General features: G+C 40.4%; 1 long non-coding RNA gene and 1 pseudogene across 1 annotated transcript; both read left to right on the forward strand.

The window, feature by feature from the left end:
• The first annotated feature begins 1,568 nt into the window (after positions 1 to 1,568).
• Positions 1,569 to 12,055, forward strand: LOC118498422. The gene is made up of 3 exons (XR_004900912.1): positions 1,569 to 1,702; positions 6,960 to 6,971; positions 12,045 to 12,055. It is a non-coding gene; the product is annotated as an uncharacterized LOC118498422 (long non-coding RNA).
• LOC114505923 lies at positions 7,452 to 7,581 on the forward strand (annotated as a pseudogene).
• Positions 12,056 to 13,227: the final 1,172 nt, after the last annotated feature.

Consider the following 13,227-nt stretch of genomic DNA (forward strand, 5'->3'; position numbering starts at 1 on the left):
GTGAGGGCTAGCTGGGTGCCCATGGGTGGCAGCACCAGAGGGATAATTAAGCAGCTGGTTGTATATCCCTGAGACGAATGAGGTCCAAACCATAAGCTGGGATCCCCAGCCTAAAGCACCAGAGTCCCCAAAAGTACACAGGTAACAACCAGCAGTGAAAAGCGGCAGGATTGCTCTCTGCTAGAGACTGATGGCAGGAGACCCAAAGAGCTGTTGAAAGGACCAAAACACAATTATTTGTTTGCTACCACTTACCAAGGGCTCTGGCAAAGGTAGGGGCAGAGTGGGCTAGAGACACCTAAAGAAAGACTGGGGATGGAAACTTTGGGGAGAAAGCTGAGAGATTACATGCTGGGATCCTGCTATTGAGTCATCCTCCCTATGGTAGCAGCCATCCTGCTCAGGCAGACCACTCCCCTCTGAGCAGTGGCAGCCTAAGGGGAAAAAATAGCCCTGACCCCAGAAGGGATCCTGCCACACCCTATGGTGCTTAAACCTGACTGCTGAGTGCAGAGTCACTAGATTAACAACTGAAGGAGATAGCAACAAACTGTAGTTCCCTGAAGTCTCCCAGCAGGCTGCCTAAGGTCAGACGGGGTCAATATCTGATATCACCAGATGGAGATCCAAAAAGAAAAAACAGTGGTAAATACTAGAGGCTACCAAGACAAAATCCACTGTTGTCTTCTTCATGATTAGCAATATTTTCTTTCCTGCATAGCTTTATAACATTCATTTCTTGTCTAGCAAGATTGTACATATTAAGTCACTAGAATTTGTACTATACTTTATTTCTCACCTTTATTATAATAGTCTTAACCTCTTTACACCCTTATTAATACTGGTTCTTTTCCTGTTGATACTAGGATTGTAGGGTGGAGGGAGATATTTTTGCGGATGTGGGTTTGTTCCATGGGTTTGTGGCTTTGTTCTGGCAGCACTTGCACAACAGCATACAAGACATGGAGGGTGGAGTGATGCTCAGTCAAACAGCCAGAGAGAGGAACCCACCAAAGAATGACCCAGCAACAATCAAAGCACAATTATATCCAGAGAGCCAAAATAAACTGCATCCCAACAGCATCAAGTTCAAGAGCTCAAGGAGTCTGCACCACTGTCTCAGAGGTCTCCTACCATAAAGGTTTATACCACAAACTCATGTAGTCTGAAGAGATCAATTTAAGAAGCAGAGACTAATGAGAACAGTCTCACAAACAATGGGAAGATAAAGAAACAATCCCCAAATGAAAAAAAAAGGAGGTCTCAGAAAGAATCCTAAATGAAATAGAGGCAAGTCAACTATCATATATTGAGTTCAAAGCAATGGTTATAAAGAAGTTCAATGAGATCGTTGAGAACTACCAAAAACTACAGGGAAACTATGAGGAACTTACTGCAAACTATATCAACATGAAAATGGAAAAAGAAATGATCAATAACAGCCAAGAGCAAATGAAGAATAAATTTCTGAATTGAAGTACATAGTAGAAGGAATCAAAATCAAACTAGATGAAGCAGATCGAATCAGTGAGCTGGTAGACAAGGTAGAAAAAAACTCCAAGAAAGAGCAAAAAAAGGAAAAAAACTCAAAAAGAACAAAGATGGCTTAAGAGAACTTCAGCACATAATGAAACATAATCATATCAGTATAATAGAGATAGCAGAAGAAGAGGAGGAAGGAATAGAAAACCTGTTTGAAAAAGTAATGATGGGACTTCTGGCCAAGATGGAGGCCTAGGTGGACACACTGCCTCCTCACACAACCAAAATTAAGGACAACAACAATTTAGAAACAAACAAACAAAAAAAAAACAGAACAGACAGAAACTTGAACTGTACAGAAGTCCCAACAACCATTCATCCAGACCGGTGAGAGGGGCGGAGTCAGTGGCGTCGGTGGCCAGCAGAGAGGGGTCATGGCAGGAAAAAGCAGTGGCTGGCAGGACCAAGCACACAGGGCGCAGGCGGTGGCTAGCAGACCACAGTGGCAGACCCTGGGGGATGGGTGTGAGGAGGCAACGAGCAGACCCAGTGAGGCATACAAGGCTGCTGGCTGTCCTCAGTCCCACATTAGTGTGCAGATAAACCAGGTGAAAATGGGCAATGAGACAGACCACGCAACCCAGGGCTGCAGCGCCAGGAAATAAAGCCTAAAGCACTGATTGAAAACACTTGTGGAGGTTGAGGTGCCGGAAGAGAGTCCCATCCTCACAGGCGAGTTCGTTGGAGAGACCCACAGAGTCCTAGAATGTACACAAGCCCACCCACCCAGGAACAGCACCAGAAGGGCCCAATTTGCTTCTGGGAAGTAGCAGAGGGGACTGAAATGTGACAGAGAGCAGGACAACTGCCATTGTTCCCTCTCTGACCTTTCCCCCACATAAAGTGTTGCAACCCAGCAACTGGGTTGACCCCCCCACCCCGGTGAACACCTAAGGCTCTGCCCCTCATACATAACAGGCATGACCAGACCCCCCCCCCCCAAAAAAAAAGGCTCAAACAGAAGAACAAACCAAAGCTCCAGAGCCAACACTTTTAAGTGACCAAGAGATAGCCAACCTATCAGATGCACAGTTCAAAGCACTGGTGATCAGGATGCTCACAGAATTGGTTGAATTTGGTCGCAAATTAGATGAACAAATGAAGGCTACTATAAGTGAAATGAAGAAAAATGCACAGGGAACCAATAGTGATGGGAAGGAAACTGGGACTCAAATCAATGGAGTGGACCAGAAGGAAGAAAAAAACATACAATTAGAAAAGAATGAAGAAATAAGAATTCAAAATAATGAGGAGAGGCTTAGGAACCTCCAGGACATCGTTAAACGTTCCAACATCCAAATTATAGGGGTACCAGAAGGGAAAGAGGAAGAGCAACAAGTGGAAAGTTATTTGAACAAATAATAAAGGAGAACTTCCCCAATCTGGCTAGGGAAATAGACTTCCAGGAAGTCCAGGAAGCTCAGAGAGTCCCAAAGAAGTTGGACCCAAGGAGGAACACACCAAGGCATATCATAATTACATTAGCCAAGATTAAAATGAAGAAGAGAATCCTAGAAGCAGCAAGAGATAAAGGGACAGTCACCTACAAAGGAGTTCCCATCAGACTGTCAGCTGATTTCTCAAAAGAGATCTTACAGGCAAGAAGGGGCTGGAAAGAAGTATTCCAAGTCATGAAAGGCAAGGACCTACATCCCAGATTGCTCTATCCATCAAAGCTTTCATTTAGAATGGAAGGGCAGATAAAGTGCTTCTCAGATAAGGTCAACTTAAAGGAGTTCATCATCACCAAACCCTTATTTTATGAAATGTTAAAGGGACTTATCTAAGAAAAGGAAGATAAAAAAAAAAAACATGTATTGTAAAATGACAGAAAATTCACAATTATTAACAACCACAACTAAAACAAAAAACAAAAAGAAACTAAGCAAACAACTAGAACAGGAATTAAACCCCAGAAATGGAGATCACATGGAGGGTTAGTAACAGGGTAGTGGGAGGAGGAGAGAGGGGGAAAGGTAGGGAGAATAAGTAACACAGATGGTAGGTAGAAAATAAACAGGGAGGGCAAGAATAGTATGGAAAAAGTAGAAGCTAAAGAACTCATGACACATGGACATGAACTAAAGGGGGAAATGTGGGTGGGAGGGGGTGTGTGGGGGGGAGTGAAGCGGGGAATGGGACGACTGCAATAGCATAATCAATAAAATATTTTTTTAAAAATAATGGAAGGCCAGATAAAGCACTTCTCAGATACGGTCAAGTTAAAGGAGTTCATCATCACCAAGCCCTTATTATATGAAATGTTAAAGGAACTTATCTAAGAAAAAGAAGATAAAAAAACATGAACAGTAAAAAGACAGCAAACTCACAGTTATTAACAACCACATCTAAAACAAAAGTAAGCTAAGCAAGCAACTAGAACAGGAACAGAACCACAGAAATGAAGATCACATGGAGGGATAGCAACAGTGGAGAGGGAGGAGGAGAGAGGGGGAAAAGGTACAGAAAAAAAAGTAGTATAGATGGTAGGGAGAAAATAGACAGGGGGAGGGCAAGAATAGTATGGGAAAGGTAGAAGCTAAAGAACTTATGACACAGGGACATGGACAAAATGGGGGAAATGTGGGTGGGAGACAGTGTGCAGGGGGAGTGAAGGGGGGAATGGGACAACTGTAATAGCATAATCAATAAAATATATTTAATAAAAAAGTAATGATGGAAAACTTCCCTACTTTGAAGAGAGAAAGAGTTACACAAATCCAAGAAGCAGAGAGGATCCCAAAAAGAAGAACCCAAAGAGGCTCAGTCCAAGAGACATCATAATTAAAATGTCAAAATTTCAAGACAAAAAGAGAATCCTAAAGGCAGCAAGGAAGAAACAGAAAGTAACATACAAGGGAGCTGAAATAAGGCTAGCAACTGGCTTCTCAGTGGAAACACTACAAGCTAGTAGGGAATGGCAAGAAATATTCCATGTAATGAAAAGCAAAGGGCTGCAACCAAGACTACTCTATCCAGCAAGGTTATCAATTAAAATGGAAGGTGAAATAAGGAATTTCCCAGACAAAAGAAGGCTGAAAGTATACACTACCTCCAAACAAGCATTGAAAGAAATGCTAAAAAGAATGCTTTAAGAAAAGAAAGAAAAAGAGAGACAGAGAGAGAAACACAAGTATGAAGGGAGTGAAATGGCAATGAATAAGTATCGATCAATAATAACCTTAAATGTAAATTGATTAAATGCTCCAATCAAAAGACATAGGGTAGCTGAATTAGTAAGAAAACATGACTCACATATATGCTGCCTTTAAGAGAACCATCTCAAAATGAAAGACCTACACAAACTGAAAGTGAAGGGTTGGAAAAAATGTTCCAAGCAAATAGGAAAAAAAGCTGGAGTAGCAATGCTCATATCTGTCATTATGGGCTTCAAAACAAAGGCCATAAAAAGAGACCCAGAAGGATACTTCATAATACTCAAGGGAAGAATCTATCAAGAACACATAAACATTCTAAACCTATACACAACCAACATAGAAGCACTCATATATGTAAGGAAAATCTTGAAGAACTTCAAGAAAGATACAGACAGCAACATACATATACTAGGGGACTTTAACACCCCACTGTCATCAATGAATAGATCTTTGAAACAAAATATCAAAAAGGATATTGTGGCATTGAACAATGTCCTAGATCAAATGGACTTAACTGATATATATATAGAACCTCTCATCCCCCCAAAAGCAAAATACACATTTTTTTCAAATGCACATGGAACATTTTCAAAGATAGACCACATGATAGGACACAAACAAGACTCAATAAATTCAAGAAAATTTAAATCATATCAGGCATTTTCTCAGATCACAAGGGCCTGAAATTAGAAACCAACCTCAAGGAAAAAACTCAAAAAGACTAAAATTAATGTAGACTGAATAACATGCTATTAAACAATGAATGGATGAATAATGAGATAAAGGAAGAAACCAAAAGTTTCTGGAAACAAATGGAAATGCACTCACAACAGTCCAAAACTTGTGGGACACACAGCAAAGGCTATCCTGAGGGAGAAGTTCATAGCAATACAGGCCTATCTAAAAAAGATAGAAACACCATGTGATCTCACCTTTAAGTGGAACCTAACCAACAAAGCAAAGAACAAAGCAAAATACAACCAGACACATTGAGATTAAGAACAAATGGGCAGTAACCAGAGGGGAGATGAGAGGGGATAATGGGAGAAAAGGGGGAAGGGTTTTCAGGAACAATTATAAAGGACACATGGCAAAAACCAAGGGGGATGGAATCAGAGGAAGAAGGTAGGGATAGCTGAGGTGAGAGGGAAAAGGCAGACAACTGTACTTGAACAACAATAAAATAAAAAAAGATAGAAACATATCAAATAAATAACCTAACCCTACATCTACAAAAACAAATAAACAAACAAACAAAGCCTAGATTAAGAAGAAGGAAGGAAATAACCAAGATCAGAGCAGAATGAAATAACATAGAGACTAAAAGAACATTTCTAAGGATCAATAAATCCAGGAGCTGGTTCTTTGAAAAGATAAACAAAATTGACAGCCTTTAAGCATCAAGAAAAAAAGAGGCCTCACCCAAATAAACAAAATCAGAACTGAAAGAGGAGACATTGCAACTGATACCACAGAAATACAAAGGATTGTAAGAAATTACTATAAAGAACTATATACTGAGAAATTGGAAAACCAGGGTGAAATGGACAAATTTCTAGAAAAATATAATCTTCCAAAACTGAATGAAGAAGAAGCAAAAAAACCTGAGCAGACCAACAAGAGCTGACAAAATCAAAGCAGTAATGAAAACACTGCTGGCACATTAAAGCCCTGGACCGGACAGGAAGAACTAACATTTAAGGAAGAGCTAACCACTATCCTTCACAGATTATTCCAAAAAATCCAAGACTGAAGACTTCCAAACTTTTTCTGAAGCCATCCTCACCCTAAACCCTGAACCACACAAAGACACAAGAAAGAAGGAAAACTACAGGCCAATATTGCTAGTGAACATAGACACTAAAATTCTCAACAAAATATTAGCAACTGCATCCAGCAATACATTAAGAAGACCATACGCCATGAGCAAGACAAATTCATCCCAGGGATACAAGGATGGTACAATATTCACAAATCAATAAATGTAATACAGCACATAAACAAAAGGAAAGACAAAAGTGACATGATCATATCAATAGATGAGGAAAGAGCATTTGATAAGGTACAGTACCCATTTATGATAAAAACACTCAGCAAAGTAGGAATAGAGGGTGAATACCTGAATATAATAAAGGCCATACACAAGAAAGCTACAAAGACTCAATGGGAAACATCAAACTCAATGGGCAAAAAGTAAAAGCTTTCCCACTAAGATCAGGAACAAGATAAGGATGTCCACTTACACCTCTTCTATTCAAGATAGTACTAGAAGTCCTTGCCACAGTGATCAGACAAGAAGAAGAAATAACAGGCATCCAAATTGGAAAGGGGGAGGTAAAACTGTCATTGTTTGCAGATGACATGATAGTGTACATAGAAAACCCTACAAACTCCACCTAAAAACTACTCAACCTAATAAATCAATCTGGCAAAACAGTGGGACACAAAGTCAACATTCAGAAATTGAAGGCATTTTTGTATAGCCACAATGAAATATCAGAAACATTTATCAGGAAAAATATCCCATTTGATAGAGTAACATGAAAAATAAAGCATCTAGGACTAAACCTAACCAAGGAGGTAAAAGAACTGTACTCAGAAAACTATACAACTGAAGAAAGAAACTAAGGAACCAACAAATGGAAGTATGTACCATGTTCATGGATTGGAAGAATTAACATCATCAAAATGTCCATACTACCCAAAGCAATTTATAGCTTCAATGCAATACCTATTAAAATTCCAATAACAATCGCTTCTCACCCTTTTGTCTAAGATCAAGTGTAGTGTCTGTTCTTATCAGTTTAAAATATCAATAACATATTTCACAGATATAGAACAAACATTTCAAAAATTTATATGGAACCATAAATGACCCCAAATAGCCACAGCAATTTTGAGATAGAAGAATGAAGTAGGAGGGATTACCATACCTGACATCAAACCATATTACAAGGCCACAGTCATCAAAACAGTATGGTACTGGCAAAATAGACACATAGATCTATAGAACAGAATAGGGAGACCAGAAATAAACCGAAGCCTCCATGGTCAATTAATATTTGAGAAAGTGGGCAGAATTATAAAATGGAGTAAAAATAGCCTGTTCAACAAGTGGTGTTAGGAGATCTGGAAAGCTACATGCAAAAAAGTTAGACTTGACCAGCAACTTACACCATATACAAAAATAAAATCAAAGTGGATAAAAAAAACTTAAATATAAGTTGTGACACCATAAATGTCCTAGAGGAGAAGATAGGAAAGAAAATCTCACATATTCCACACAGCAATATTTTTCACCAATATATCTGCTACAGCAAAGGACATAATGGGAAGAGTAAACAAATGGGACTTTCTGGGGCTGCTCCATCTACAGGGCCCACCCCCCCTGGCCTCCACGGATGAGAATATGCCTACCAAGACATGATCTGCTTGGGGAGGAAAGGTGGCTGATCTCTGAAAGGAGAAGGGCCAAGAGCCTTTTCCTCAATGGGTTTTTATTAGGTTCATTTTGCACAGGAATACAGGTAAAGCTCATCAATCATTGTCAGGCAATAAGGATCAAACAATTGATAACATGCAAAGAACTAGGAGGGCTTATTCTGAGTCAGGGTCTGTTAGTTGAGGACTATAACACTTTGGGAAACAAACTCATTTCCTGCTCAGACCCTTCTCAGAAAATTGAGAGCATCCTTAGCAAACCAGGTTTCACGGGATTTTACATATTCTTTCTTAGGCCTGATAACCCCCAGGGAACCTGCCCTTTACAGCACAGGCCTACACCACACTCTGTCATTGTTTCAGGCTAATGTCAGGCAGGGGAAGTAAGGCATCCAAGAGATTAGGAAACTTACTGCAGACAGAATGAGGTCTCAGGCTCTGTCAAAGCCAAGGGGCAAAGGCACATCACCCCCTTTTGCTATAGCCCCTCAAGTGCTTCCCTGAGGGCCCCCCATGATTGTGTCTGTCTTAGGTCATCCATCCCTTGAGGAATCTTACCCATCATTGCCTAACCAATCATGCACTGGGAGCCAGGCAGGGTTAAGCAAAAGGAGCAGAGATGGTGCCCTGCCAGGGAGATAAGTTTTGTCTCCTTAGTGGCTTATGGTCCCAAGGTCTCTCACTCAGCCTTAGCCATGGGGGGTTACAGCTTCTGAAACCAGGCAGGGTGGTTCCCAACAGGACTTCATTAACATAAAAAGCTCCTGCATGGTTAAAAAAAAAACATCAATAAAATGAAAAGGAGACCAACCATATGGGGAAATATATTTACCAACAATATCTCATACAAGTGCTTGATCTCCAAAATATATAAAGAACTCACAGGACTCCACACCAGAAAGACAAACAATTCAATTTAAAAATTGGCAAAGAACCTGAACAGACACTCCTCCAAGGAAGACATACAAAAGGCCCAGAGACATATGAAAGGATGCTCAGCATCACAAGCCAGCAGAGAGATGCAAATTAAAACCACAATGAGATACCACTTCACACCAGTCAGAATGGCCATCATAAACAAGTCAATAAACAAGTGTTGGATAGGATGTGAAGGAAAGAGAACCCTAGTGCACTGTTGGTGAGAATGCTGACTGGTTCAGCCACTGTGTAAAACAGTATGGAATTTCCTCAGAAAACTAAAAATGGATCTGCCTTTTGACCCTGCAATTCCACTGCTAGGATTATATCCTAAGAACCCTGAAACACCAATCCAAAAGAACCTATGCACCCGTGTTCATAGCAGCACAATTTACAATAGCCAAGTACTGGAAGCAACCTAGGTGCCCATCGGTAAATGAATGGATCAAAAAACTATGGTATATTCACACAATGGAATTCTATGCAGCAGAAAGAAGGAAGAACTCCTACCCTTTGCAACAGCATGGATGGAACTGGAAAGCATTATGCTAAGTGAAATAAGCCAGGTGGTGAAAGACAAATACCATATGATCTCACCTTTAACAGGAACCTAAACAACAAAACAAAGAAATAAGCAAAATATAACCAAAGACACTGAAATAGAGAACAGGCTGACACTGACCAGAGGGGAAAAGGGAAGGAATTTTAGGGGAAAAGAGGAAGGGTTTACAGGAACAAGTAAGTATAAAGGACACATGGACAAAAGCTGGAGGGGGTGGAATGGGAGGGAGGTGGGGAGGACTGGAGGGTGGGCGGGTATGGGAGTAAAAGACAGAAAACTGCACTTGAACAACAATTAAAATAAAATAAATAATAATATAAAAAATATACAAGAAACATTGTACAGAGGACAATGATGCCTCAGTCCCATTCAAAGTAAGTACCTTGGGACCTCACACTCTCCTCCCAATTGCCATTGCAACCCTGTTGTATTTTCCTGGATCTCACTGATGATATGAAATCTATTTCCTTTCAAAGGTGATTTCAGTTTTGTGAAAAGCCAGAAGTGTCAGGGCACCAGATAGGGTCTGTAGGGGAGCTGAATCACCTGGGTGATTTGATGTTTCAAAAAAAAAACTCTGCATGGGATATGATGTATTAGTGGGTGCATTGTCATGATGCAGCTGCCAGTCACCCGCTGCCCATAGTTGTGGCCTTCTGAATCATCTGAATAGTTTGGATGGAGGAATGTTCAAGCTTAATGCAAAATTTAATGCAAATCTGTTGCTCTATTTACTCAGTCATTTTGAATGTGACAGCCACACAGTACATATGCTCACTTGGCATCTACCCCCCCACTGTCTAGTACAATGAAGTTGTCACTGTACACACATGTGCATTCCAGTCCACTCTCCTTGGCTGCCAGATTACATTGATGTCACACAAACCATTTGCATTATATTAACTATGGCTGGACTTTTTCTGGGCAGACTCCACTATATATCTGGGTTCAAGACCTGGCTGTCATCACAAGTTCTTTAGTCTCTCTGTGTCTCAGTTTCTTCATATGCAGAACAGCAATAATGCCTATCTCATAGAGTCATCATGAGGAGAAAGAAGAAAGAAAAGGAGGAAGGAAGGAAGGAAGGAAGGAAGGAAGGAAGGAAGGAAGGAAGGAAGGAAGGAAGGAAGGGGGGAAGGGAGGAAGGGAGGGAGGGAGGGAGGGAGGGGAGGGGAGGGGAGGAGAGGGGAAGGGAGGAAGAAAGGATACCTGGCACATAGTAAATAAGTCATTAATGAAAGAACATCACATGGCTGGTCCTCAGAAGGTAGGAGAAAGGACAGGGATGATGATAGGTGCCAATCTCTTTAGAATCAGACCAGTGGGCCTCCTGACCAGTATGGTTCTGTTGGTTGGGAGTCAACTCACAAAGCAAAAGATCACCAGTTTGATTCCCAGTCAAGGATACATGCCTGGGATGTGAGGTTCTGTCCCCTGTTGGGGTGCATGCAAGAGGCAACCAATCAATATTCTCTCCTTCTCTTAAAAATAAATAAATAGGTCCAAGAGTTCCAGCCAAGATGGAGGCATAGTTAGAAACACTTCACTTCCTTGAATGACCAAAAGGAGGATAACAACCAATTTAAAAAACAATAAACAACCAGAAATGCCAGAAAATCAAACTGCATGGAACTCTGACAACCAAAGAGTTAAAGAAAAATTCATCCAGACCAGTAGGAGGAGCAGAGAGGACCTATGGCAAGGTGGCAGATCACATGGGCAAGGAGGGGTTGGCAGACAAAGAAACTAAAGACTCAGAACCTCTAGCTATAAAATACTGTGGAGGTTGCAAAGGCAGGAGAATCTCCCAGTCTCACAGGAAAGTTGGTTGGAAAGCGGCACTACAGCAGAGCAAGCTATCAGCATTGTTTCCTCTCTGACCACTACCCCACAGACAGCATCACAACACAGCCTAGAGGGTTGACCCACCCTGGCAAATACCTAAGGCTCTGCCCCATTACAACATAACAGGTGAGCCAAGGCAAAGAAATATGAGCCAAATGAAAAAAACAGATCAAAACTCCAGAAAAAGAGCTAAGCTACAAGGAGATATACAGCCTATCTGATGCATAGTTCAAAATACTGGCAATCAAGGTGCTCACAGAATTGAGTGAGTTTGGTTGCAAAATGAAGGAAGAAATTAAGGCTACACAAAGTTAAATAAGCAAAATATATAGGAAACCAACAGTGAAGGGAGGGAAACCAGGGCTCAAATCAACAATTTGGAACAAAAGGAATAAAGAAGCATTGAACTGGAACAGAAAGAAGAAACAAGAATTAAAAAAAAAAAAAAAAACAAATGAGGAGAGGCTGAGGAACCTCTGGAAAGACTTTAAATGTTCTGACATCCAAATCATAGGGGTGCCAGGAGGAGAAGAGGAAGCACAAGAAATTGAAAACTTAATTAGAGAAAAATAATGAAGAACTTCCCTAACCTGTCAAAGAAAATAGACTTCCAGGAAGTCCAGGAAGCTCAGAGAGTCCCCCAAAAGTTGGACCCAAGGAAGCACACACCAAAGCACATCATAATTAAGTTACCCAAGATTAAAAATAGAGAATCTTAAAAGCAGCAAGAGGAAGGGAAAGAGTTACCTACAAAGGAGTTCCCATAAGGCTGTCAGCTGATTTCTCAAAAGAGACCTTACAAGTAAGAAGGGACTGGAAAGAAGTATTCAAAGACAAGAAAGGCAAGGACCTACATCCGAGATTACTCTGTCCAGCAAAGCTATCATTTAGAATGGAAGGGCAGATAAAGTGCTTCCCAGATAGGGTCAAGTTAAAGGAGTTCAACATTACCAAGCCCTTATTATATGAAATGTTAAAGGGACTTATCTAAAAAATAGAAGATCCAAAACTATGATCAGGAAAATGACAACAAACTCATAACTATCAACAACTGAACCTAAAAAACAAAAAAATAAGCAAACATCTAGAACAGGTACAGAATCTCAGAAATGGAGATCATATGGAGGGTTATCAGCATGGAGGGGGGGAGGATAATGGGGGAAATGCACCAGGAATAAGAAGCATCAATGGTAGTTACAAAATAGACAGGAGAAGGTTAAGAATAGTATAGGAAATGAAGAAGCCAAAGAACTTATATATATAACCCATGCACATGATTTAAGGAGGAGGGGAAATGCTGGGGGGTGGGGTGGGCAATGCAGTGGGGAGGGAGATAAAGGCAAGAAAAAAATAGGACAACTGTAATAGCATAATCAGTAAAATATACTTTAAAAAATAATAGTATAGGAAATAGGGAAGCCAAAGAATTTTTATGTACATCCCATGGAGATGAACTAAGGGGGGCAGGAACTTGTAGGGTGGCTGGTTACAAGGTGGAGTGTAGTTAAAGAGAAGGAAAAAATGGGACAACTGTAATAACATAATCAATAGAATATACTTAAAATAATTAAATAAATAAAATCTATTTTTAAAATAAAATCAGACCCTAGGGCCTCAATGGTCTTCATACATAGAAACTGTAATTACTCCCTCAGGATTCGAGCTGATTTTACTCTCCCTTCAGCTACACAAACCTTGTACTTTTGTGAATTTACATTCCTATTTTAGTCCTTAGCGTGAAAGTCTCCTGGTTTCAATGCA

This window comes from Phyllostomus discolor, chromosome X (assembly GCF_004126475.2).
Source record: "Phyllostomus discolor isolate MPI-MPIP mPhyDis1 chromosome X, mPhyDis1.pri.v3, whole genome shotgun sequence".
NCBI classification, from domain to species: domain Eukaryota; kingdom Metazoa; phylum Chordata; class Mammalia; order Chiroptera; family Phyllostomidae; genus Phyllostomus; species Phyllostomus discolor.